A 25517-nucleotide genomic window follows, 5' to 3' on the forward strand; every position below is an offset into this window, starting at 1 on the left:
TGAGAGGATGGAGTGAATACATTCAGTTTTTTTTTCCCAGGATTGAGGAATTGAGAACTAGAAGGCATAGATTTAAGTGAAGAGAAGAAAGAATTAATGGGAACCTGAGGAGCAACTTTTTTACACAGAGGCTGGTACGTGTGTGGAATGAATTGCTGGAGGAAGTGGTTGAGGCAGGGACATTGAAAACATTTAAAAGATATTTGGACAGATACATGGATAGGAGAGGTTTAGAGGGATATATAGATCAAATGCAGGTAAATGGGGTTAGCTTAGGTGGACATTTTAGTCAGCACGGGCCAGTTTGGGCTGAAGGGCCTGCCTCCATGCCATTGATTCTATGATTCTAAGATGATGTTGAGTTGTTCTGTCACTATGAATTCAGTGAACTGAATCCAACACCCTATTGATTTCATCATCTATTTATCAGGCAATTAGCCTACTTTGGGGAAAGTTAACTTAATCTATTGTATAAAAATTGGTTCTTTAACTTTTTTTTTAATAAAGCCTAAGTTTGAACCAAGTCCTTTGTCTGTGTCATAAAGTAGAAACTTGAGTAACTATAATAAACTGGTCAAAGTGTCTGTATAAGATATTTAAGACAACAACATAAACAGGGAAATTGATCTGTACCAATCCTGCCAGAGGGAAATGCTGGAATGAGTACACAAAAATGCAATGATATATAAATAGAGTGATCTCAGAAACCTGGAAAAAAGCTTTGGATCTAAGCCAAATATCTAGAGGAGTTGAATTGCTGATTAGGGAGCATGACACAACTGTGCTGAGGGAGGACACACTAGAGGGATCTTGTAATGAGGCATCATGGGAGGAGCTCAGGATTAGGAAGGGTGAAATCATAATGTTGGGTGTGTACTCTTGACCTCTCAACAGCCCGCAGGAGATAGAGGAGCAGTTGTATAGTCAGATACTGGAAAGATGTGAAAAAAGTAGGGTCGTTGTGATGGATGACTTTAACTTCCCCCATATTGACTGGGACTCCCTTACAGCCAGGGTTCAGATAGAGAGCAAGTTGTTAGATGCATTCAGGAGAGTATTTTGACACATTACGTTGACAATCCAACTAGGGAGGGGACCACACTACACTTGGTATTGCGGACTCAGCTATGCCAGATGACCAATGGTTCTGTGGAGGAGCATTTTGGTCTTAGTGGCCATAAGTCCATAAGGTTTGGGTAGTCATGGATAAGGTGAGGATGCTTATTTGGGCGAGGGCCAAATGCTTTCAAGTTAGACAGGAACTGGGGAAAATGTGGATTGGGAGCAGCTATTTGAGAGTAAGTCCACTTCTGGCATGTTGGAGGTTTTTAAAGGCCAGTTGATTGAAGCGCAGGACAGGCATGTCCCTGGACAGGACATGATGTGGATATGCTGGCGTTGGACTGGGGTAAACTCAGTAAAAAGTCTGACAATACCAGGTTTAGGCATTCAGCCTCTGACCTTCAGGTAAGCATTCTCCAAGGCGGCCTTTACGACACACGACAGCGCAGAGTCGCTGAGCAGAGACTGATAGCCAAGTTCCGCACACATGAGGACGGTCTCAACAGGGACCTCGAGTTCATATCGCACTACCTGTTATCCCCGTGACTTGCCTGGGTTTGCAAAACCTCACTTACTGTACTGTCTGGAGACAATACACATCTCTTTAACCTGTGATCAGTGCTCCTTCCACACACATTGTCAGCCACTTTAGAACTTGAACAGCAGGTTAGGTGTAAAGATTCTCATTCTAATCAGTAATCTCTAAACTGTCTGTGCTTTATATGCTCTGTCTGAGGCCAGAACTCTCCATTCACCTGAAGAAGAGGGAAACCTCTCGAAAGCTAGTGAGTTTACTATCAAATAAATCGGTTGGACTAAAACCTGGTGTTGTCAGACTTTTTACTGTCCTGGACAGGACAGGCATGACAGGCACGCACCATCAATGGAGATGGTGGAAGCGGGCACATTAGCAAATTTAAGAGGCTTCGGGATGGGTTCATGAATAGAGAGGGAATAGAGGGTTACGGTCCAAGTAAAGGAACAAGTTTTTTTTTAGTTTAGTCACAGCATCCTGATCAGCACGGGCTTGGAAGGCTGAAGGGCCTGTACCTGTGCTGTATTTTTCTATACTCTTTGTTCTTAAGGATTACAAGAAAGTGTGATTTCAGTGTCACAACAGCTGAAAGGCAGGCATAAAGGTGAAACAACAAAATAAGTAAGTGGGTTTGAAATAGAGGTTAAGCACAAAATATTAAATATTCTCAATGACTTTCTTCCAGCTATTCAAATGATATGAATGAAATGCTTAGAAGTTCCTGTCCAACAGCAGGACAGGTCCACTTGATGTGGGCCCTTCTGCAGCAATGCTGCCAGAGGTACAGTGTGCGGGTCAGAGGGGCCAAGAATTTTAATGTGTTTGATTTATGTTATTAGAAATTTTTTTCCAGTTTTTATTTTGTCAACTTGAATTTTTCTAATTGTCGCTCACAGTTCTATTTCTATTGTTTTTCTATAACTCAATAATCCTCTGCTTCCTATTCCCAGCAGGAACATTTTTGCCGCCTGTTGTGTTTCAGAATTCTTTTAACCATTTTTCCGCAGGAAGGAATTGGAAGAAAATTCAGCTTCACAATTTCATGGGTTTTCTACCAGCCTTCTGGGCCAATATGCAAAGACCAGAACTTGTTGAGAAAGACAGAATTATCAGTGATATTGAAGAAAGGGCTAACAAAAAGAAAGAATGATGTAGTTACTTACCAAGAACAAAGGCAGCCAGCAAATATGAAATCTGTCCAAGACCCACAAAGAAATTGAGAATGCAGAATATCTCCCAGTTTGGAGAAAATGCCTGCAGTACGCTAAATCCAGTCTGTACAGCCATAGATCCAAACATAACTATCTTCCTCCCAAACCTGCAAGGCAAAACAAACCAAGTTTGAAATATCAACCACAGTATACTTGCTACATGCACGTAATCTCATGTTTGCAGTTATTCACATGCACTTGAAGTTATTCATTTTTATACAGTGGCATACACGCAATATCTATATACTCCCAGGTATATCCACCTGAACACAAATTTCCCCACGGACATTTACAGACACAGGAGGATCTTGATGGGAGACAACTGCCACATCTTGGGGAAGGATACATCATAAAGTTTGGGAATTCATTTGGGACCTTGCCTCAGGGATTGTGAATGCCTTATTGGGGTTGTAACTTCTGTTTACACCCAAAACACTACCATTAATATAAGAGGGAGCAAGCTTGGGATGGAGTCAAAGGTAACAGTCATGATTCTGACCCTCAAAAACACCCCATGTAGAATCATTGTTGATCTGTTGAGTGACAATAGCAACTGCAACAAAATAGCCAACAAGTGGTATTGACAACCAGCTGGGTAGCCTGAAGAATAGGGTTTCCTTTTATTAGTCATAGGGGTTAACAGTATGGAAAAGGCCCTTCAGCCATGCTTGTCCATGCTGCCCTTTTTCTTTAAACCCCGAAGCCCGTCCCAATTGTTCACATTTGGTCCATATCCCTCCATATCCATCTTACCCATCAAACTGTCTAAACGCTTTTTAAAAAACAAAATTGTACCCGTTTCAACTACTATCTCTGGCAGCTATTCCAGATACTCACCACCCTCTGTGTGAAAAAATTGCTCATCTGGACCCTTTTGTATAGCTCCCCTCTCACCTTAAACCTATGCCTCTAGTTTTAGACTACCCTATCTCTGGGAAAAGATATTAACTATCTACCTGATCTATGCCCCTCATTATTGTATAGACCTCTATAAGATCATCCCTCAGCCTCCAGAGAAAAAAGTCCCAGTCTATCCAGCCTCTCCTTATAACCCAAACCATCAAGTCCCAGTAGCATCCTAGTAAATCTTTTCTGCAATCTTTCTAGTTTAATAATATCCTTTCTATAATAGGATGACCAGAACTGCACACAGTGTTCCAAGTGTGGCCTTACCAATGTCTTGTACAACCTCAACAAGACGTCTCAACTCCTGTATTCAATGTTCTGACCAATGAAACCAAGCATGCTGAATGCCTTCTTCACTACTCTGTCCACCTGTGACTCCACTTTCAAGGAACTATGAACCTATAAACCTAGATCTCTTTGTTCTGTAATTCTGTCCAATGCCCTACCATTAACTGAGCAAGTCCTGCCCTGGTTCAATGTACCAAAATGCATCACTTCGCATTTCTCTAAATTAAACTCCATCTGCTATTCGTCAGCCCACTGGCCCAATTGATCAAGATCCCATTGTAATCCGAGATAACCTTCTTCACTATGTCCACTGTCCACTATGCCACCAATCTTGGCGTCATCTGCAAACTTACTAACCATGCCTACTATATTCTCATCCAAATCATGAATATAAATGACAAGTAACAGTGGACCCAGCACCAATCCCTGAGGCACACCACTGGTCACAGGCCTCCAATTTGAAAACAAGCCTCTAAAACCACTTATATTAAACGGGCAGAGAATTCCAGAGATTCATCACCCTTTGAGTGAAGAAGTTCCTCCTCAACTCCGTTCTAAACTGCCCCCCTCTTATCTTGAGGCAGTGCCCTCTAGTCCTGCTGTCCTTTCCGAGCGGGAAGAACCTCTCCACCTCTACCCTATCCATCCCATTCATCATCTTATACGTCTCAATGAGATCCCCCCCTCATCCTTCTAAACTCTAACGAGTACAAGCCCAGTTTATACACCCTCTCCTCATAGCTCAACCCCCTCAACTCCAGTATCAGCCTAGTGAACCTCCTCTGCACTCCCTCCAAGGCCAAAATATCCTTGCGCAGGTGCAGCGATCAAAACTGCACACAGTACTCTAGCTGCGGCCTCACCAGTGCCCTGTACGGTTGCAGCAAGACCTCCCTACTTTTATATTCAATCTCCCTCGCTATGAAGGCCAGCATCCCATTTGCCTTCCTGACCACCTGCTGCACCTGTAGGCTGGGTTTTTGCGACTCATGCACAAGGACCCCCAGGTCCCTCTGCACTGTAGCATGCTGCAGCTTTTCGCCCTGTAAGTAGTAGTCCTTCCTACCATTATTCCTACCAAAGTGGATAACCTCACACTTGCCAACATTGTATTCCATCTGCCAGGTCCTCGCCCACTTGCTCAGCCTATCTAGATCCCTCTGCAGACTTTCCACACCCTCCGCACAATTTGCCGTTTCACCAATCTCTGTGTCATCAGCAAATTTCGACCCCTTACACTCAGTTCCCTCCTCCAGATCATCTATATAAATGGTAAATAGCTGAGGCCCCAGCATCAAACCCTGGGGCGCTCCACTAGTCACCAACCGCCAATATGAATAGCACCCATTGACACCCACTCTCTGCCTCCTATTTGACAGCCAATCCCCTATCCACGCTAACACCCTACCCCCAACTCCATGCCCCCTAACCTTCTGTAACATCCTTTTGTGTGGCACCTTATCAAATGCCTTCTGAAAATCAAGAAACACCACATCCACCGGCTCCCCTCTATCCACCGCACTAGACACATCCTCATAGAATTCCAATAAATTCGTCAGACACGACTTCCCCTTAACGAAACCGTGCTGCGTCTGCTCTATCAAACAATTCTTCTCAAGATGCCTCGCTATTTTCTCCTTGATTACGGATTCAAGCATTTTTCCTACAACAGACATTAAACTAACCCCCCTACCTTTTGTCTGCTACTCTTTTTAAATAGCGGCGTAACATTAGCCGTTTTCCAATCTTCCGGCACTTCCCCGGAATCCAGCGAGGTTTGGAAAATAATCACCAAGGCATCCATTATCACCTCCACCATTTCTTTCAGATCCCTTGGATGCATTCCATCCGGTCCTGGGGACTTGTCCACCATCAGTCCCTCTAGTCTGTTGAGCACTACCTCTCTAGTAACTATGATCTCATTCAGGCCCTCCACGCCTACCATCTTTCCATCGTTAACACTCGGCAAACTATTTGCATCCTCCTCCGTGAAGACCGAAGGAAAAAAGTTATTCAGGGCCTCAGCCATTTCCTCATCCCCCACCACTAAATCCCCCCTCCCATCCTCTAAGGGTCCAACATTCACCCTAGCCAGCCTTCTCATTTTTATGTATTTATAAAAACTGTTACTATCATCAGGCTTTATAAACTCATACCGGATGCCCATTTGAATCAATTTGATGTACAATGTAGTTAGTTTTTCACTTTTTCCTCACAACTCATATTTTCTGCTCTGTTTACACCTCCAGCACAGGAGTGAATCAATGGGCAACAGTTTAAACAATTTTTAAAATAAACACCAGCCCCAGATTAAATTGGGGCATTTGTGTGATGTGAATGTGGGAGGAAAGGAAGGCAAACTTGACGCAGCTAGCAAGCCCGTGTGACCATTGTATGCTTATCATCAGCATTTTCCAGGGCCACCTCCCACTTGCTCCCAGGGGAAGGCCAGGCGGCCCAGCTAGTGTGAAGGACCAAGCTTTTCTTTTGAGCTTAAAAAGAAGAAAGGCTTACATTTATATAGCACTAGATGTCTCAAAGTACTTTTGAAGCTGTGTCTGTGTAATGTAGAAAATAAGACAGGTAATTAACACATGGTAAGCTCTTACAAACAGCACTGCAGTGTCAGCCTAGATTGTAGTGCTCCAGTCCTGGAGGTGCACTGAACTCATAACTTTATGACTCAGAGACAAAGTGCTACCTACCAGGTCACCCCTACTCCTCTGGGCCTGCAGGGAATCCACTAACGTGGGAAAAAGCATTATTTTGCTCTTTCTTTTCAGCTCTGGAAATAGCTTTTTCCACTACAATCGGTTTTGCTCACAATTGACACAATCCCAGGTGAAAATTTCTTTGGGGTGTGAATGATGTTACCACATCTGGAATTTTCATTATTTATGAGGACTAACTCTACCTGCTTGCAGTAAGTGCTCACATGCGTCATGAAACAAAATAGCGGTTGTGGGGGGAATGGAACACAAACAACAAGGTGAATACTCAGCACCTATTTTATCAATGCTCTCTGCACTACATTTCTGGCTTTGGTTGGGTCGGAGACAATTGTGTTGAAGACATTTTCTCGCAGAGCTCAATAATGGAAATAACTTACCGATCCGATAACTGTCCAGAAATAAAGGAACCGGACAACACTCCCACAAAGAATATTGACATAGCAAACGGTCCTTTCCAGTCATTGTCACAGACCAAATCCCACTGAAATGCAAAAAGAAATGAAAAATTCCCTAATTAGTTTAGGATATTTACAAACAAGCTGTTTCATGGCGTTGGATCTAAATGATCATACCCAAACAGGATAGGGGAAAAGCCCATTTTGATCACTGCAGCAATATCAGTTGTGCCAATGGAACCTTTAATCAGTGACTGTAAAAATAATCACAGGTATCATTCCAAGATGTTTCACAGGGGTGTTATTAAACCAAATTTGACCCTGAACCACGTTTCTTTAATTATTTCATTGAATATGCACATCGCTGACAAAGGAACATTTGTTGCTGATCTCTAATTGCCCTCGAGAACCTGAAGGTGAGTCACCTTCTTGAATCATTACAGTCCATCTGTTGCAGGTGCACTCAAGGTGATTTTAGGAGGAGGTTTCAGGATTTCCATTCACCAATAATGGAGGAACAGAATGGAGATCCAAGTATGGTGTGAAGCTTGGACAGGAACGTACAGGTAGTTCTCATGGAGGTGTTGCCCTTGTGCTCCAGGGTGGTAGAGGTCATGTATTTGGAATGTGCTGTCGACAGAACCTCAACAAATAACTGTGGTGAATCTTGTAGATAGTGCACACTGTTGGCATTGTACATTGCTGGTGGAGGGAGTTACTGTTTAAGGGAGGTGGATGGGTGCCAATCGATCAGTCACTTTTTCCTGGATGGTATCAGATTTTTAGTGTTGTTAGAGCTGCAGGTGCAGAATATTCAATCACATATCTGACTTGTAGATGGAAGAGATAGGAGGTGAATGACTCATTGCAGAATTTCCTATTTCCAACATGCTTGTACAACTACAATGTTTATACGGCTAGTCCAGTTCAGTTACTGGTTAGAGGATACCCACCGGATAGTGAGGTTTTCAGTAACAGAAATGCCATTGAATGTCAAGGGGAGATGTTTAGATTCTCTCCTGTGGAAGATATCTATCGTCTAGTACATGTGTGGTGTGACAATCACTTGCCACTCATCAGCTCAAGTCTACATGTTGTCTAGATCTTGCTGCAAAGGGACGTCACTGCTTCACTATTTGAAGAGCTGTAAAGAAGGCAGAAAACAAAAACTAGCTGTCTCAGATCACTGACATACACCTTTGATCAGACAAATGAACCTTGCAGGCATTTCTCATAGAGAGGAGATTCTTATCAATCTATATCAAAAAACCCATGCTAATCCTGGGCAGTGGAGACTATTTTCAAGCACAGTTAATAATCGATTGCCGCCCTGTCTAATGCAATTCACTGAACTGGGAGCTGTAATCAGTCTGGGGTCTTGCAGTTAAATATATCCCAGCGGGGGCGGGGGGGGCGGGGAGGCGAGTCACATGTATCTTGGGGTGGGGGCAGGAGGGCTGATCGTTGTCTGGTGGTGGTGGGGGGGGAGGCCCGATCGCGCACTGTGGGGAGGGGCAGGAAGGGTGGATGGATTTCTTGGGGGGGCAGTGAGGTCTGCTGCCACTCTGCGGGTGATCCCTCCTCCCCACCGGAGAAACGAATGCCCCCGCCACCAGAGATCCATCCGCCACACCCCCCCCACCCCCTCCCCTCCCCCCCACCCCAACGACTCCCACCAGTGAGTGATCTGGCCTCCCCCCGCATTACCAGACAATGATCAGCCCTCTCGCGCCCCCCCCTCCCGCCCCCCAAGATACATCTGTCCTGCCTCCTCCTTCTCCCCCTGCCCCCAGAGGATGCTCTGACCCACCTCCTCCTCCTGCCCCCCACCCCCCGCCCTCCCAGAAGATGATCTGGGTCAGAGAGCCGTTGCAAGCTCTGAAGCAGTTTTGGAGGCTCCCCTGCAAAATAGAAATCAGCTTTGGATTTTTATTTAGCAGGTTGCTAAAAGTGCTGATCTGGAACAGAACAGAAGAAGGTAAATCAGGATTTGGTGGTAAATTTGGGCACACGGTTCATTAAATTGTTTTAAATGCATGCTAATGCATTTAAATCGTTGGGCCACCCATTTCGGTTACGGACCGGATCCGCACCCGCATTGGATGTTGGCAAAACCGCGATCTGCTCAGATTCGGGTGCAGATCGTGATAAAGGCCCGACGTCCGAAAATGGGCGCGAATTTTTGGTAAAATCGTTCCCTGAGGTTATGGGGGGGGAAAGTGCTTTGACAGTGAGGCTAATGGTTGAGGAGGGAAAGTTGATCAATTAGACATTTGACCAGGAACTTCAACAACTCTCTCCCAAACTTGCTGGTATGAGCCCACACGGCTTAAGTACATAAGAACATAAGAAATAGGAGCAGGAGTAGGCCATCTAGCCCTTCGAGCCTGCCCCGCCATTCAATAAGATCATGGCTGATCTGAAGTGGATCAGTTCCACTTTCCTACTTTCTTCCCACAAACCTTAATTCCCCTGTCTATCAGAAGCCTATCTATCCATGTCTTAAATATATTCAGCGAGGTAGCCTCCACCACTTCAATGGGCAGAGAATTCCAGAGATTCACCACCCTTTGAGTGAAGAAGCTCCTCCTCAACTCTGATCTAACCTGCACCCGCCCCCCCCCACCATATCTTGAGGCTGTGCCCTCGAGTCCTGCTTCCTTTCTAAGCGGGAAGAATCTCTCTACCTCTACCCTATCCATCCCCTTCATTATCTTAAATGTCTCTATAAGATCCCCCCTCAGCCTTCTAAACTCCAACGAGTATAGACCTGGGCATCTCTCAGGTCCCACTCACTGCTCTCTGCAATCACCAGCTAAAGCATTAGCTGCTTCCCACTCTTCACAGCTGAGAAGTAACCTTGATTTCAGAGGGAGATAAAGTTAAAAAATGAATTAAAATTTGAATCAAATACTTAGAAACCCAAAACTAAGTTCAACTATAAAATAGATCTTGACCGGGTTAAGCAAGATAAAGGATTGCAGGTTCTTGGACATGTTTGGACCAATTCCATCCTATTTTAGAAAACATATTAGTTACTCTCACAATCTATTCTCAGAGTCCTTACTGCCAGTGCAATGACTGTGTTCCTTCAGCCACTTACTTCGCTGATTATGGTGGAGATGTACTGATCCTTACTGTACTTCCAACCATCCAAACAGGGCTCCTGTTCTAGCTCAGACATATTGAAGGAATCTGGGTCGGACAACGTCTGCGAAAGATTCACGATCACATCCAGCCGGTACCGTCTACACTCGCTGTGCTGGAGTTTGCCTTTTTCCACTTGCAGCGGGATAGTCCTATTGATCCACGCTTCACTCAGATTGAGATTCCCAGGAACTACACAGCGATGCTCTGGAATATCCCCGACAAAAACTATGGACAATCCGCAGAAACCATTGGGAAAGATGCTGAGGCTCAGGAGGAAGAAGATAGCTTTCTGGCAAGGTCCCCATTCCCCGAGGAAAACGGTGATTTCATCGTAATCCTGCATGTTGGTGACAGCAGGGAAGAGACTGACAGTGAATTACTTTGGAGAGATCACTGCACAACTGCACTCTTGAGTAGTACAATTACCACCTGTAAATACATTACCGATCTCCATCTGGAGCTCCTCCTAGTCTCAATGTATTCTTCTTTTCATGAAGAACTGGTTTGTCAACATTGAAGTGCTTGTATTCTTCTAGCAGGAAAAACACATTCTCTATTGCAACTTCAGAGGATACATCATTCCAAAGGTTTCTCCTTTTGTTTGCTATACTGAACCCTGACAAGGAATTAATAATCATTTTAAAATGTAAGAACATAAGAACATAAGAAATAGGCCCTTCGAGCCTGCCCCGCCATTCAATAAGATCATGGCTGATCTGTCATGGCTCAGTTCCACATTCCCGCCCTCTCCCCATAACCCTTAATTCCCTTTCTTATCAAAAAACCATCAACCCGCGTCTTAAAGATATTTTAGCGAGGTAGCCTCCACCACTTCAACGGGCAGAGAATTCCAGAGATTCACCACCCTTTGAGTGAAGAAGTTCCTCCTCCACTCCGTTCTAAAGTGTCCCCCCTTTATCTTGAGGCTGTGCCCCCTAGTCCTACTATCATTTCTGAGCGGGAAGAGTCTCTCCACCTCTATCCTATCCATCCCATTCATCATCTTATACGTCTCAATGAGATCTCCCCTCATTCTTCTAAACTCTAACGAGTACAAGCCTAGTTTGTTCAGCCTCTCCTCATAGCTCAACCCCCTCAACTCCGGTATCAGCCTAGTAAACCTCCTCTGCACTCCCTCCAAGGCCGAAATATCCTTGCGTAAGTACGGCGCCCAAAACTGCACACAGTACTCCAGCTGTGGCCTCACCAACGCCCTATACAGCCTCAGCAAGACCTCCCTACTTTTATATTCAATCCCCCTCGCGATGAAGGCCAGCATCCCATTCGCCTTCCTGACCACCTGCTGTGTTGGAGATCGACTGCGTGGAGACAGCCCCATCATTTCTAACAAGCCAGATATGTTTTATTTTGCAATTTAGGTTGTCTTGGAGAAAGGGCTGGGCCTACATTTGGTAAACACAGACTTCTTCTTCAGGTGAAGAAGAGGGAAACCCCTCGAAAGCTAGTGAGTTTACTCTCAAATAAATTGGTTGGACTTAAACCTGGTGTTGTCAGACTTTTTACTGTGTTTATCCCAGTCCAACGCCGGCATATCCACATCGTGCCTACATTTGGTAAACATAGAAACTAGGAACTGGAGTGGGCCATACTGCCCTTCAAACCTGCTCTGCAATTCAGTACGATCATAGCTGATCCTCTATTTCACCATCGTACTCCCACACTCTCCCCTTCAGTCCAGAAATTTAATTCCTGCTTAAATATATTCAATCACTTGGACTTCACAGCCTTCTGCGCTAGAGAATTCCACAGGTTCACCAGCCTGAGTGAAGACGTTTCCTCTCATCTCAGTCCAAAATTGGCTACCCTGTATTCTGAGAGTGTAACCCCTTGTTCTACACTCATCAGCCTGAGAAAAAAGCATTCCTGCACCCAGTCTGTCGAGCCCTGTCAGGATTTCATGCATTTCAATAAGATCTCCACTCACTCTTGTAAAATCCAATGAATACAGACCCAGTTGAGGCAATCTCTCCTCATATGACAATCCTGCTGCCCCACCCCACCCTCCCCACCCTCCAGGAATCAGTCCGGTGAACCTTTGGTGCACTAACAAATATATCCTTTCTTAGATAGGGGGACCAAACCTGCACACAATACTCTGGGTGTTGCCTCACCAAGATCTGCAGTAAAAACTCATTGCTAAAAATAGACATGCTTGTCGAAAAAATTGAAAGGGAAGAGGGTGGCACGGTGGCACCGTGGTTCGCACTGCTGCCTTACAGCACCAAGGACCAGATTCAATTCTAGCCTTGGGTGAGTGTCTGTGCAGACTTTACACATTCTCCCCATGCCTGCTTGGGTTTCCTTCAGGTGCTCGCTCCGGTTTCTTCCCACAATCCAAAGATGTGCTGATTAGGTGGCTTGGCCATGTTAAATTAACCCTAGTATCAGGGGGACTAGCAGGATAAATACATGGGGTTATGGCAAGAGGGCTTGAGTGAGATTGTTGTCAGTACAGGTTCAATGCACTGAATGGCCTCCTTTTGCACAGTAGCGATTCTATGAATCTTTAAATGGCCTTGCACAGATTACCAAACAATACTCTGTATTCAAAGCCTTACGTGTGTTTTGGATACTTCTAACTGGTAAACAAAGCTAACTGGTAAATAAAAGTGACAGCAGTTTGGAATAGATACCTAATTGTCATTATTCATACGAGTTGCACCTGCCTGATCATGTTTCGTCCAAGAAACACAAACATTATTTTTCATGTTCTGGCAAGTTCTAAATGTGCTAATACCTCAGCAATGCTGAGAGTCTGTGGAACAGGTTTATCCTCAGGAAACAGTAACAGTCTGTCTGATGAAATATATATAGAAACATTCAAAGAAACTAGATGCGGGAGTAGGCCATTCGGCCCTTCGAGCCTGCTCTGCCATTCATTTTGATCATGGCTGATCATCAAATTCAATATCTTGATTCCACCTTCCCCCCCATATTCTCTTTAGTCCCAAGAGCTGTATCCAATTTCTTCTTGAAATGAAAATGTTTTGGCCTCAGTTACTTTTTGTGGTGGTGAACTCCACAGATTCACCACTCTCTGGGTGAAGAAAGTATTTCTCTGAAAGGTTTACCCCTTATCTTCAAACTATGGCCCCTAGTCCTGGACTCCCTCACCATTGGGAACATTCCTTCCAAGTCTACCCGGTCTAACCCTGATAGAATTTTATAAGTTTCTATGAGATCACCTTTCACACTTCTAAATTGCAATTAATATAAGCCTAACAGTCATAGTCTCTCCTCATATGACAGTTCCTCCATCCCAGGAATCAGACTGATAAACTTTCACCGCACTCCCTCCATAGCAAGGACATCCTTCCTCAGAATAGGACTCCAAAACTGCACACAACACTCCAGAGGCACGATCTTTCTGCCTGGTATCAAGTGGTTTGATACCCCCAGCTACTTTTTCCTGGCGCAAACAGCTTTGATCCCAAAATGGGTGACACATCAATTTGAATGGATTTCAATATCATGAGCCAGTTGGGCCTGGCCACTTCTGGCCTCCCATACCTTTTCCCCCTCTCCGGCATGAAGTCACACCATATGGTCTGTAAAAGTCGGGGTCAGGTGTAGAAGGGAAGTGAGTAGTGCTCACAACTGAACACTAACCTCCCAGAATGCAGGATGGGGAGGTTGTTCACAGCCACTGCCATGTTGCAGGCTGGGGAACTTGCATGTGGCTGGAATTTGGGGGGGCTCACACTCGTCTGAGAGTCCTCAGGTCAGGGGTCGCCACTGGCTTGGGGCTCATGTTGTGTGCATTCCCCCTGGCTGCGGACCGATCCCCGAGGTTCTTCACATGAGGTTGACTACCAACCCCACGAATGTCGCTCTGGTTTTCCTGCTACCTGTCTGCTGTACAGGCTCTGTAGCTGACAGCAGACACTCCATCCCAGGCCTCACTAACAGTAACAAAAAACAGGCCTAGCAATTGTTGCACTGATCAATGGAGCTCGCCAGGTGTAAACACGGCACCTCTCACTCCATGCACTTTGTAATGTTGCCTTCAATGGGAACCTATCCTGTGATAGTCACGATGGTGATTCTCCACCACCTGACTGAACTGCAAGCCATTCCTGGAAGTCAGCGCACCAAACATCCAGGTGGGTGCACCCATGTCTATGCTTCAAGGCTTCCCAGTGGCAGCCACGTACAGCCACCTGTACGCTCTCCATACCCAGTGTGGCGAGGACGTGTCAACAGAAGGCTACCCATTGAGGTGACGCATGGCACCAGTGATGGTGTCAGGTTGCCAGCATGCAGAGTTATGGGGACACTCGTTGCTAGGAGGGAGTGAGGGGGGCCCAGGATGGATATGTGTACTCTTTTTCGGTCTCAACACCACCCCTACCCCTCACTTCCCTCCAAGCGCTGGTATGGACTGCAGATTGTCAGCAATTAAGATGATGATTTTTGCAGCAGCCACTGAGGAGGAGGAGGAGGAGGAGGAGGAGGGAGATGTCTGGCCATTGCAAGGTTAGCCAGAGGCTGCAGCAGAAGAGGGAGCTCGGGACCAGGGCATGGCAATGTATCCTCACATGGGGATGACTAGTGGATGGAGGAGGCAGGGACCCAGGGTTTATAGAACATGCAGATCCTTCAACGAGCTGATGGAAGCCGTGTGCCACAACAGGCTCCATCTAAGTAAGGTGACAGTGCGCCACTTGTGTTAGATCCTCACAGAGCTGGCACTTCAAGGGGCAGGAGAACACCCGCTCCTGATGGCAGTGACTGTCACGGTGACCCTTAATTTCTATGCCAGCCGGTGCTCCCAGGCCACAAGCGGGGACATCTGTGGCATCTCACAGCCCTCACCGCACAATGCCAAGTCAGGGATGCCTCAGCTGGGATTAACATCCAGTTCAATCGGGTGAGGCTCAACAGGAAGCCCGGGCTACAAGCTTCACTGCCATGCCCCAAGCGCAGGGGGCTGTAAATGGCATGATCCATCGGCGTAGTAAGATCATGCCCCTTGTATTAGACATCTAGCATGTTTTATTCTTCATTACAGAAAGTTTGTGGTTGATCGTAAAGGTCTGTGTCTGTGCAGGTTTGTCCTTTATAATCTCCTGAAGCGAAGAACAAACAGTGAGCGCCTCTTAATGAAGAGCAGCTAAACATTGGTGGTCCTCAAATCTCAGTGAAATGTGCTATCAGGGCCAGATTTCATTGTCTTTCCATTTGAGTAGTTTATGCAGGTTTTATCAAACAATGAACATGGGTATGAACATGGCTTAAGACCATAAAACATAGGAACAGAATTAGGCCACTCAGTCCATCAAGTCTGCTCCACCGTTCGATTATGGCTGAATTTTTTTCTCATCACCATTCTCCTGCTTTTTCCCCATAACCACTGATCCCCTTTTCAACCAAGAACTTACCTCTCTTTTTAATGTGCAACAAGTTTTATCTTCTACCTTACTGGAATCTGGGACTCGCTGGCCGGGCCATCATGTTTATTGCCCATCCCTCACTGTCCTTTCAAAACCAACAAAGATTCAGAGGGGGGAATACACTGGTCGTCCACTCCAGCGGGATTCTCTGGCCGTGCTGCACTGACCGGAGGTTTGGTTGTGCGTCAAATTCTCCATCCTCACTTGCAGTGATGGCGGGGAGTGAATGATTGTAAAATTCTGGTCTGAATGTGTGCATAGAAATGTTCAGATACATCAGCCTCTCTTGAAACATTTGCATCTAGAAGGACTTAATCTGACTCCTGACATTTTCACTGCACCATCACTTCCTCGAGGAACTGGCATATTTGCTTTTTGAGTAGCAAGTCAGGCAAACACATATTTGGTGTTCAGATCATAAAAGATGTTGTGAAATCCCTAGGCAAGCCAGTTCCCTGCAGCTTTACTGCAATTTTACCGTGCTTTGCTGAGGCACTCCCAGACATGAACTTTCCAAACAGGTTCTGAGATGGACGATCTTATGAGAGAAATTTTAAGTTCCGAATGGGTGAGAAAATCAGAGTTTTTTTGCACTGATTTTTTTTTCGACGAGACACAGACGGTGATTTTTCAACACTTGGCGCAATGAAAGAGTCGCAGGGCATTTCTCAATGGGCATGTGACCCACCCAAGTCGGCTGCAGCTGAACGGTGTTACAAAGGGGGAGCTGCATGTAAGCACTACCGATCGACACACAGGCAGTCACGCTAGAAAGGTGGCACCCAGAAGAAGTGCTCCACGATTCAGTGAGGGTGAGCTGGGCTGTCTACCGGACGCAGTGGAGGCAAGGTGGGCAATACTATTTCCCTCAGGGTGAGTGACAAAAAAATTTACAAAAAAAGGGCCAGATAGAATGAACTATGCCACAAGACAACACTCCTCCCTGGCTCCAACTGAGGATCCTCCCTGACCCAAGATACATACCCTTGCATCTGATTGGCTCAAAACTCCATTGGGTCTGTCCCAATCACATGACCCTCAGTGACTGTCCCCTTAAAGGACACCATAAAACCTCATGCATATTATCACATACTGTACCCCCTCAGCTGATGAATCAGTACTCCTTTATGTTGAATACCATTTGGAGGAAGCACTGATGGTGGCAAGGGTGCAGAATATACTCTGGGTGGGAGACCTTAATGATCATCACTAACAGTGGCTTGACAGCATTACTACTGACTGTGGTGACTGAGTCTGAAAAGACATAGCTAAGAGACTGGGTCTGTGGCAGGTGATAAGGAGAAAACATGCTTGATGTCATCCTCACCAGTCAGCCTGTCGCATGACAGTATCCATAAGAGTGATCACTGTACAATTTTTGTGGAGTCAAAGTCCTGACTTCACATTGAGGATACCCTTCATTGTGTGAGTGGTGTGACAATCGTGCTAAATGGGATAGACTTCAAACAAAATTAGCAACTCAAGACGGGGTATTTATGAGGCACAGTGGGCTATCAGCAGCAGCAGCATAATTGCACTTAACCACAATCTATTGACCCCATGACCCGGCATTTTCCTCACTTTACCATTACCTCAAACCAGAGTCAAACCTAGTTAAAGGAGAGTGCAGGTAGGTGTGCCAGCAGCAACACCAGGCATACGTAAAAATGCAGTGTCAATCTAATGAAGTTACAATACTGGGCTACCTGCATGCCAGATAACATAAGCCACATGTAATAGACAGAGCTAAGCAATTCCACAACCATCAGATTAGATCCAATGTCTGTAGACCTGCCATAAATGGTGATGGATAATTAACTCACTGGTGCCTCCACAAATATCCCTTAGTCAGCATTTATTGCTCAGTGGTTTGATAGCACTGTTGATAATCTTTAGAGATTGTTAATGCCTAGCACTTGTGTGGCACGAATGTGACTAGCCACTGCTCAATCTGAGCTTAGATATTTGGCCTAGGTTTTGCTGCATTTGGAGTCGGACTCCTTCAGCATCTGCAGAGTCACAAATGGTGCTGAACATTGTGCAATCATCAGTGATCATGCCCATCTTTAACATTATGATGGAAGTAAGCTCATTAATAATGCAGTTGAAAAAGGTTGGGCCTTGGACATTTCCATGAGGAGTTCCTACAGTGACAGGGAGGCAATGACATGACGGTATTGTCACTAGACTGTATTCACATCACCAGGTAGCTGCTAGTGTTGTCAGGCTGTTGCTTGACTAGTCTGTGGGACAGTTCCCCCAATTTTGGCACAAACTCCCAATGTTGAAAGGAAGGACTTTTTGATTTGATTTGATTTATTATTGTCACTTGTATTAGTATACAGAAAAGTATTATTTCTTATGTGCTGTACAGACAAAGTATACTATATATATAGAGAAGGAAGGGAGGTGGTGCAGAATATAATGTTACAGTCATAGCTAGGGTGTAGGGATCAACTTAATATGAGGTAAGTTCATTCAAAAGTTTGATGGCAGCAGGAAAGAAACTGTTCTTGAGTCGGTTGGTACGTGTCCTCAGATTTTTGTATCTTTTTCCCGATGGAAGAAGATGAAAAAGTTTATGTGCGGGGTATGTTGGGTCTTTGATTATGCAGGCTGATTTTCTGAGTCAACAGAAATTATAGACAGAGACAGTGAATGGGAGACTGGTTTGGGTAATAAACTGGGCTTCATTCATGACCATTTATAGTTTCTTGTAGTCTCGGACAGAGCAGGAGTCATACAAAGCTGTGATACAACCAGAAAGAATGCTTTCTATAGTGCATCTGTAAGAAAGTGAATTCATAACAGACATGCCAAATTTCCATAGCCTTCTGAGGAAGTAGAGGTATTGGTGGGCTTTCTTAACTATAGCACAGCATGGAGAGACCAGGGCAGGCTGTTGGTGATTTAGACACCTGAAAACTTGAAGCTCTCGACCATTTCCACTTCATCCCCGTTGATGTAGACAGGGGCATGCCCTCCACTACACTTTCTGAAGTCAATAACCAGTTCCTTCATTTTGCTGACATTAAGGAAGAGATTATTGTCATCGCACCAGTTCAGCACATTCTCTATCTCTTATCTACACTCTGTCTCATCATTTTTTGAGATTCAACCCACTACAGTGGTATCATCAGCAGACTTGAAAGTTGAGTTGGAGGAGAATTTGGCCATGCAGTCATAGGTGTATATGGAGTATAGTAGGGGGCTGAGGACGCAGGCTTGTGGGGCATCAGAGGGGTGATTGTACAGGAGGTATTGCTGTCTATCTTTACTGATTGCAGTCTGTGGGTTAGGAAGTTTAGAATTCAGTCACAGAGAGAGGGGCCGAGCCCCAGGACACGAAGTTTCGAGATGCGTTTTACTTTGCAGGATTGACAGGGCTGGGTTTGCTGTTGTCACTTCTGGTGCCTAGGTTGATACTGGGTGGTCAGTCTGATTTCATTCCTTTTTGTTTGTTTTGCAGCAGTTGAAAACAAGTGAGTAGCTTGCTGAGCCATTTCAATTAAACTTTGTGCTTCCACCAAGTCAGCTAACTGCACTTCTGAAATTATTCATTTGTTGGTATACCTTTAGAATGTAATAATTGACTTTGTAAATGCAAGTGTATTCTCCCTGAAGCTTGGTATTTATATCAGTGAGTCAGTGTTAACAACTTTTAAACTCGTTGCAAAGGGTGTTGGGAACACTGGATAGAAAGATAGAAATAGAGGCAGGGGTGGGCCAGTTGGCTCTTGGAAGGTGCTCTGTGCCATTCATTTTGATCATGGCTGATCAGCAAATTCAATATCCTGATCCCGCCTTTCCCCTAAATCCCTTAATCCCGTTTGCCCCAAGAGCTAGAAAGCATTTATCCTCGATCTTGCATTGATCTTAAAAATGGTGGATTTGAGACTACTTCTTAAACTGCTGCAAGCTATGTCACGTAGCTATATCTGCTGTGCTGTTACGAAGAGAATAGAATTTGTCAATATCCTTTTCCAACTACATTTCCGATGCATGAGAGCGAACACACAGGGGGACATACAGAGATTGAATAACGTTTAAATTGAATATTATGAATCAAGTGGTTAGGTTTTTTAGAAACTCATTCCTGGGCTGTCAATGTCAGGTTTCTCGGCTGCTCCTATATCCTGAGGTTGCCTCAATTAGGAAGCTGATTGTGAAGCTTGGAAGGAAGTTTTGAAGACCGTTTCATTGCTCCCCCCTACCATTCCCCCCACTCCCCCAACATCGCTGCTTTCTTCTCTCGACACAAGAGCTAACACTGACACAAGTCAGTCCTGCACTAGAGCGAACAAAACAGCAAGATTGACAAGAACACAAGAAAGCCCATTGAGCCTGCTCCACCATTCAATACAATCAGAACTGAACTGGGGTTTTAGCTCCACTTACCTGCCCATTTCCCATATCCTCTGATTCTTTGATTCACTCCACTGCAACCTTAAATATATTCAATGATGGAGAATCTACAACTCTGTGAGATAAACAGTTACAAAGATGCATATGACACATCTTTGCTGCTTCACAGTGGTGGGGACCTGGGTTTGATTCCAGCCTTGGGTGACTGTCTATTTAAGTTTATTTATTATTGTCACAAGTAGGTTTAATTAATACCGCAATGAAGTTACTGCAAAAATCCTGTAGTCGCCACATTCCAGTGCCTGTTCGGGTACACTGAGGGAGAATTTAGCATGGCTAATGCACATAACCAGCACGGCTTTTGGACTGTGGGAGGAAACCAGAGCACCCAAAGGAAATCCACACAGACAAGGGGAGAATGTACAGACTCCACAAAGACATTGACCCAAGTGGGGAATCAAACCCTGATCCCTGGGGCTGTGAGGCAGCAATGCTCGACAGACTGGAGGGGCTGATTGTGGACAAGTCCCCAGGACCGGATGGAATGCATCCGAGGGTTCTGAAAGAAATGGCGGAGGTGATAGTGGATGCCTTGGTGGTTATTTTCCAGACGCCGCTGGATTCCGGGGAAGTGCCGGAAGATTGGAAAACGGCTAATGTTACGCCGTTGTTTAAGAAGGGTGCCAGGCAAAAGGCGGGGAATTATAGGCCGGTTAGTTTAACGTCTGTGGTAGGTAAAATGTTAGAATCCGTCATTAAGGAGGAAATTGCGAGGCATCTTGAAGGGAATTGCTTGATAGGGCAGACGCAACACGGTTTCATTAAAGGGAAGTCGTGTCTGACAAATTTACTGGAGTTCTATGAGGATGTGTCTAGGGCAGTGGATAGAGCAGAGCCGGTGGATGTGGTCTTTCTGGATTTTCAGAAGGCGTTTGACAAGGTACCTCACAAGAGGTTATTGCAGAAGGTCAGGGGACATGGAGTTGGGGGTAGGGTTTTAGCGTGGATAGAGGATTGGTTGTCAAACAGGAGGCAGAGAGTGGGGGTCAATGGGTGCTATTCGGATTGGCGGTTGGTGACTAGTGGGGTGCCCCAGGGGTCGGTGCTGGAGCCTCAGCTATTTACCATTTATATAGATGATCTGGAGGAGGGAACCGAGTGTAGGGTGTTGAAATTTGCTGATGACACCAAGATTGGGGGAAAGGCAAATTGTGCGGAGGGTGTGGAGAGTCTGCAGAAGGATCTAGATAGGCTGGGCGAATGGGCCAGGAAATGGCAAATGGAATTTAATGTTGGCAAGTGTGAGGTGGTCCGCTTTGGTAGGAAGAATGGTAGAAAGGACTATTACTTATGTGGCGAAAAACTGCAGCAGGCGACGGTGCAGAGGGACCTCGGGGTCCTTGTGCATGAGTCGCAAAAACCCAGCTTGCAGGTGCAGCAGGTGGTCAGGAAGGCGAATGGGATGCTGGCCTTCATAGCGAGGGGGATTGAATATAAAAGTAGGGAGGTCTTGCTGCAGCTGTATAGGGCATTGGTGAGGCCGCAGCTGGAGTACTGTGTGCAGTTTTGGGCGCCGCACCTGCGCAAGGATATTTTGGCCTTGGAGGGAGTGCAGAGGAGGTTTACTAGGCTGATACCGGAGTTGAGGGGGTTGAGCTATGAGGAGAGGCTGAATAAACTAGGCTTGTACTCGTTAGAGTTTAGAAGAATGAGGGGAGATCTCATTGAGACGTATAAGATGATGAATGGGATGGATAGGATAGAGGTGGAGAGACTCTTCCCGCTCAAAAGAGACAGTAGGACTAGGGGGCACAGCCTCAAGATAAAGGGGAGGCGGTTTAGAACGGAGTTGAGGAGGAACTTCTTCACTCAAAGGGTGGTGAATCTCTGGAATTCTCTGCCCGTTGAAGTGGTGGAGGCTGCCTCGCTAAATATTTTTAAGAAGCGGGTTGATGGGTTCTTGATAAGAGAGGGGATTAAGGGTTATGGGGAGAGGGCGGGAAAGTGGAACTGAGCCACGACAGATCAGCCATGATCTTATTGAATGGCGGGGCAGGCTCGAAGGGCTAGATGGCCTACTCCTGCTCCTATTTCTTATGTTCTTATTATGTTCTTATGTTCTAACTACTGTGTCTCCCAGGTCTGTGTGGATTGCTTCTCAGTGCTCTGGTTTCCTCCCACAGTCCAAAGGTGCCCACAATGAGATCCCTCTGACATACATCCACTGCCACAATTCCCTCCGCGGCCCTCCCCTGCATGACCTCACCCCTGTTTGCCCTCCACACCGCACAACCACCCCCTTGCAGAGCTCCCACCTGCGTAAGTCCCCTGTAACTGTGCATTGTGGTTAAGATTGGTACAGAGGAATATGGGCCAAATATGGACAATTGGGACTAGCTTAATAGTAAAAACTGGGTGACATGGACAATTTGGGCCGAAGGGCCTGTTTCCATGCTGCAAACCTCTATGACTCTGACTTTTGGGCCAGCCCCTTAGCCCATCCCCCAATAACTCAATCACCGGCAAGATTGCAAGATCTTTTACAAGCGCATAAAAAAACTGAGGGAATAATTCAAATAATATTGATCCCTTAGAGGAAGGAACAGATAAAATTATTATGGGGTGTGAGGATATGGAAGAGATGTTGGTTAAAGATGTTATGCCTTGTTGTGCCGTGTCTAGCAGCCCATCCTACAAGCTTGCCAGTGGTATTGAGTAGCAACCAAGATGCATAAGTTTAAGTTTAACAATCACAGTGCTTTATATTACTAAGGTCCCCTTAATGACTAAATATCCCAGTTATGCCGACCAAATACATTGATTTGTGTGTGATATTATCTGTCTGACCTCAGGTTGATCAGGCCTGCTGGCAGAGTACTTGTTGATAAAGTCCAAATTTGGGTCTGCTCCTGGATTGTTTGTCCTGGGTCCTCCTATTTCATTCAGTCTTCATCATTCCTTTTATCCTTCTTTCTCTTGTGCATGACCCATAGACACTGGAATTCGGCTTATCAGTGGCATTGTACTGTTGATTAACCCATCTCTTGATCCCATCTGGCTTGGGTTGATTAACTTATCTCTTGCCTTGTTCTTCACAACGGGACACAATGGACCCCCATTCTGCTGTAATGCTGTTAAAGTACAATATCATAGTAAATATCACATCCTGTAGTTAAACGCTTTCCAGTAAGCTTAGCGTCTATCATTCAGGAACGTGATCGATAGTCTCTGGTCATGTCCATCTCTCCGCAGTTGCAGTTTTCTGACATACTGTTTTCAGATTAACCCTTTACTGGGTATCACACTGGATGACATGAATTACTCTCAGATATAGAGGGTAACAAAGGGCTAATAGTGAGAAACTTAACTTAATTTGCATGAGCAGAGAAATAATATAAAAGGAACTTAAAATACTAAAAGAGATCCCTTGTTCTTCTTCAAAGTAGTGCCACTTAAATCTACCAGAGGATTTCAGTTTAAAGTTTTAGCTGAAAGGCAATGGGCCAGATTCTCCCAGTCAGGAGAACTGTCATTGCAACTTCAAGTGAGCAGCAGTAGTGGGGAGAGTTGGAGCAGAAAGAGCAAAGAAGATGTGCTGCTGCGAGAAGGAGAAAGACGAGAGCTCCAAGGAGGACAACTGATCCAAATTGGGGTTTCACTTATCTTACCTGCACTTCATCCAGGAGCAGGGTTGGCAGCTCTGATACAGAAAGATATTATTCGTAGAGTTGCACCACCTTTTGGAGTCAGACCTGCAGCCTCAGAATAGGGCAAGGATGTCACTGCCTGTGACCCTCAAAGAGATTGTTGGCTCTGAATATTTATGCCAGTAGATCCATCCAATAAGAAACAGTGCCATAAGAAACATTTGCCATCCATCTCTACATCCAGGGAATAGACAGATGTCCAAAATATCAGTAATACATGTTTGTCCCAGTCTGCGGTCTGTATACTATAATGGATTGCAGGATGAGAGTGAAAGGCAATTGGAGAAGGAGCATAAAACAGGAACATACTATTAGAGTAAGGCTTTTTATGCAGGTACAGTGACTCAGGTCCAGCTACTCAACACTGGTGATGTCCAAAATATGTACTTTTTCTTTTAGCTGGCCATGCAAGCATTTTAAGTGCAGTTAAATGAGTGATAAAAGACTGGCAATTCAAGGAGCTACTGCATTGAAGAGTGGCATGGCAAGTACATATCCACTTTGCCTGCTTGTCCTTTTGACCTCACACAAAAAAACTCTGCAAGGTTTGGGGTGTTGCATTTTTGTCTTGTGTGTTTCCCCAGTGCTCCTGTGACTCTAAGTGCAAATAATTTTTGGGTTTTGACTATCTCACACTTTGACTTGATCACTGTCAATCTTTATCTAATTACTCTACAGGTATTGTAAAATATCCACACTTCTCTACAAACAGGCAAGGTCCAAAAATTCTGCACGTCCTCTGTCCAAAGATTGCCAGTTTTGAGACACTCTACCTATACATGTAATCGATTAATTAATCCTGTAGCTAGTCCTTCAGCAAATAGGCCAGTTGAACATAAGTCAACATTCAAAAACAAGAAGAAAATGGGTACTCCAAAAAAGACTGGTTCTGGAGGGAAATTTTCAGCAATTGGCCAAATTCTGTCTTCCAGCAACCCATGGGACATCAAACGCCTGACATACACACACTGATTTTTTTGATCTGATTTGATTTGATTTGATGTATTATTGTCACATGTATTAACATACGTTGAAAAGTATTGTTTCTTGTGCATTATATAGACAAAACGTACTATTCATAGAGAAGGAAATGACAGAGTGCAGCATGTAGTGTTGTACTCATAGTTACGGTGTAGAGAAAGATCAACTTAATGCAGGGTAAGTCCATTCAAAGGTCTGACAGCAGCAGGGGAGAAGCTGTTGTTGAGTCAGTTGGTACATGACCTCAGACTTCTATGTCTTTTTCCTGATGGAAGAAGGTGGAAGAGAGAATGTCTAGGGTATGTGGGGTCCTTAATTATGCTGGCTGCTTTGCTGAGGCAGCAGGAAGTGTAGACAGAATCAATGGATGGGAGGCTGGTTTGCGTGATGGATTGAATTACATTCCCGACTTTTTGTATTTCCTTGCGGTGTTCGGCAGAGCAGGAGCCATTCCAAGCTGTGATACAACCAGAAAAAATGCTTTCTACCGTGCGTCTGTAAAAGTTGGTGAGAGTCGTAGCTGACATGTTAAATTTCCTGAGTCTTCTGAGAAAGTAGAGGCGTTAGTGGGCTTTCTTAACTATAGTGTTGGCACTGAGTGACTTTTTCAATACACTAATCGATAGACATTTAACAAAGCCACAAAATCACAGAATGAATTGCATCTATAAACTGTGGAACTATAAATAGTACCTATAGATTTGGAGCTACTGTGTCTAAATGTGCACATTTTGATTTGAGTGAAATCTATTGGAATTATAACGAGGATCT

At 45.0% G+C, this 25517-nt stretch overlaps 1 pseudogene across 1 annotated transcript in view; it reads right to left on the bottom strand.

The window, feature by feature from the left end:
- Positions 1 to 10692, bottom strand: part of LOC145351774 (organic cation/carnitine transporter 2-like) — a 36181-nt pseudogene extending 25489 nt beyond the window's left edge. Inside the window, exons 1-3 of the transcript XR_013888452.1 lie at positions 10233 to 10692; positions 7112 to 7215; positions 2761 to 2915 (exon numbers count right to left, since the gene is read on the bottom strand). The product of XR_013888452.1 is annotated as an organic cation/carnitine transporter 2-like (transcript). The remainder of the gene's footprint in view (positions 1 to 2760; positions 2916 to 7111; positions 7216 to 10232) is intronic.
- Between the last annotated feature and the right edge of the window lie 14825 nt (positions 10693 to 25517).

Source organism: Carcharhinus amblyrhynchos, chromosome 13 (genome assembly GCF_965287045.1).
Source record: "Carcharhinus amblyrhynchos chromosome 13, sCarAmb.v2.hapA, whole genome shotgun sequence".
Taxonomy (NCBI): domain Eukaryota; kingdom Metazoa; phylum Chordata; class Chondrichthyes; order Carcharhiniformes; family Carcharhinidae; genus Carcharhinus; species Carcharhinus amblyrhynchos.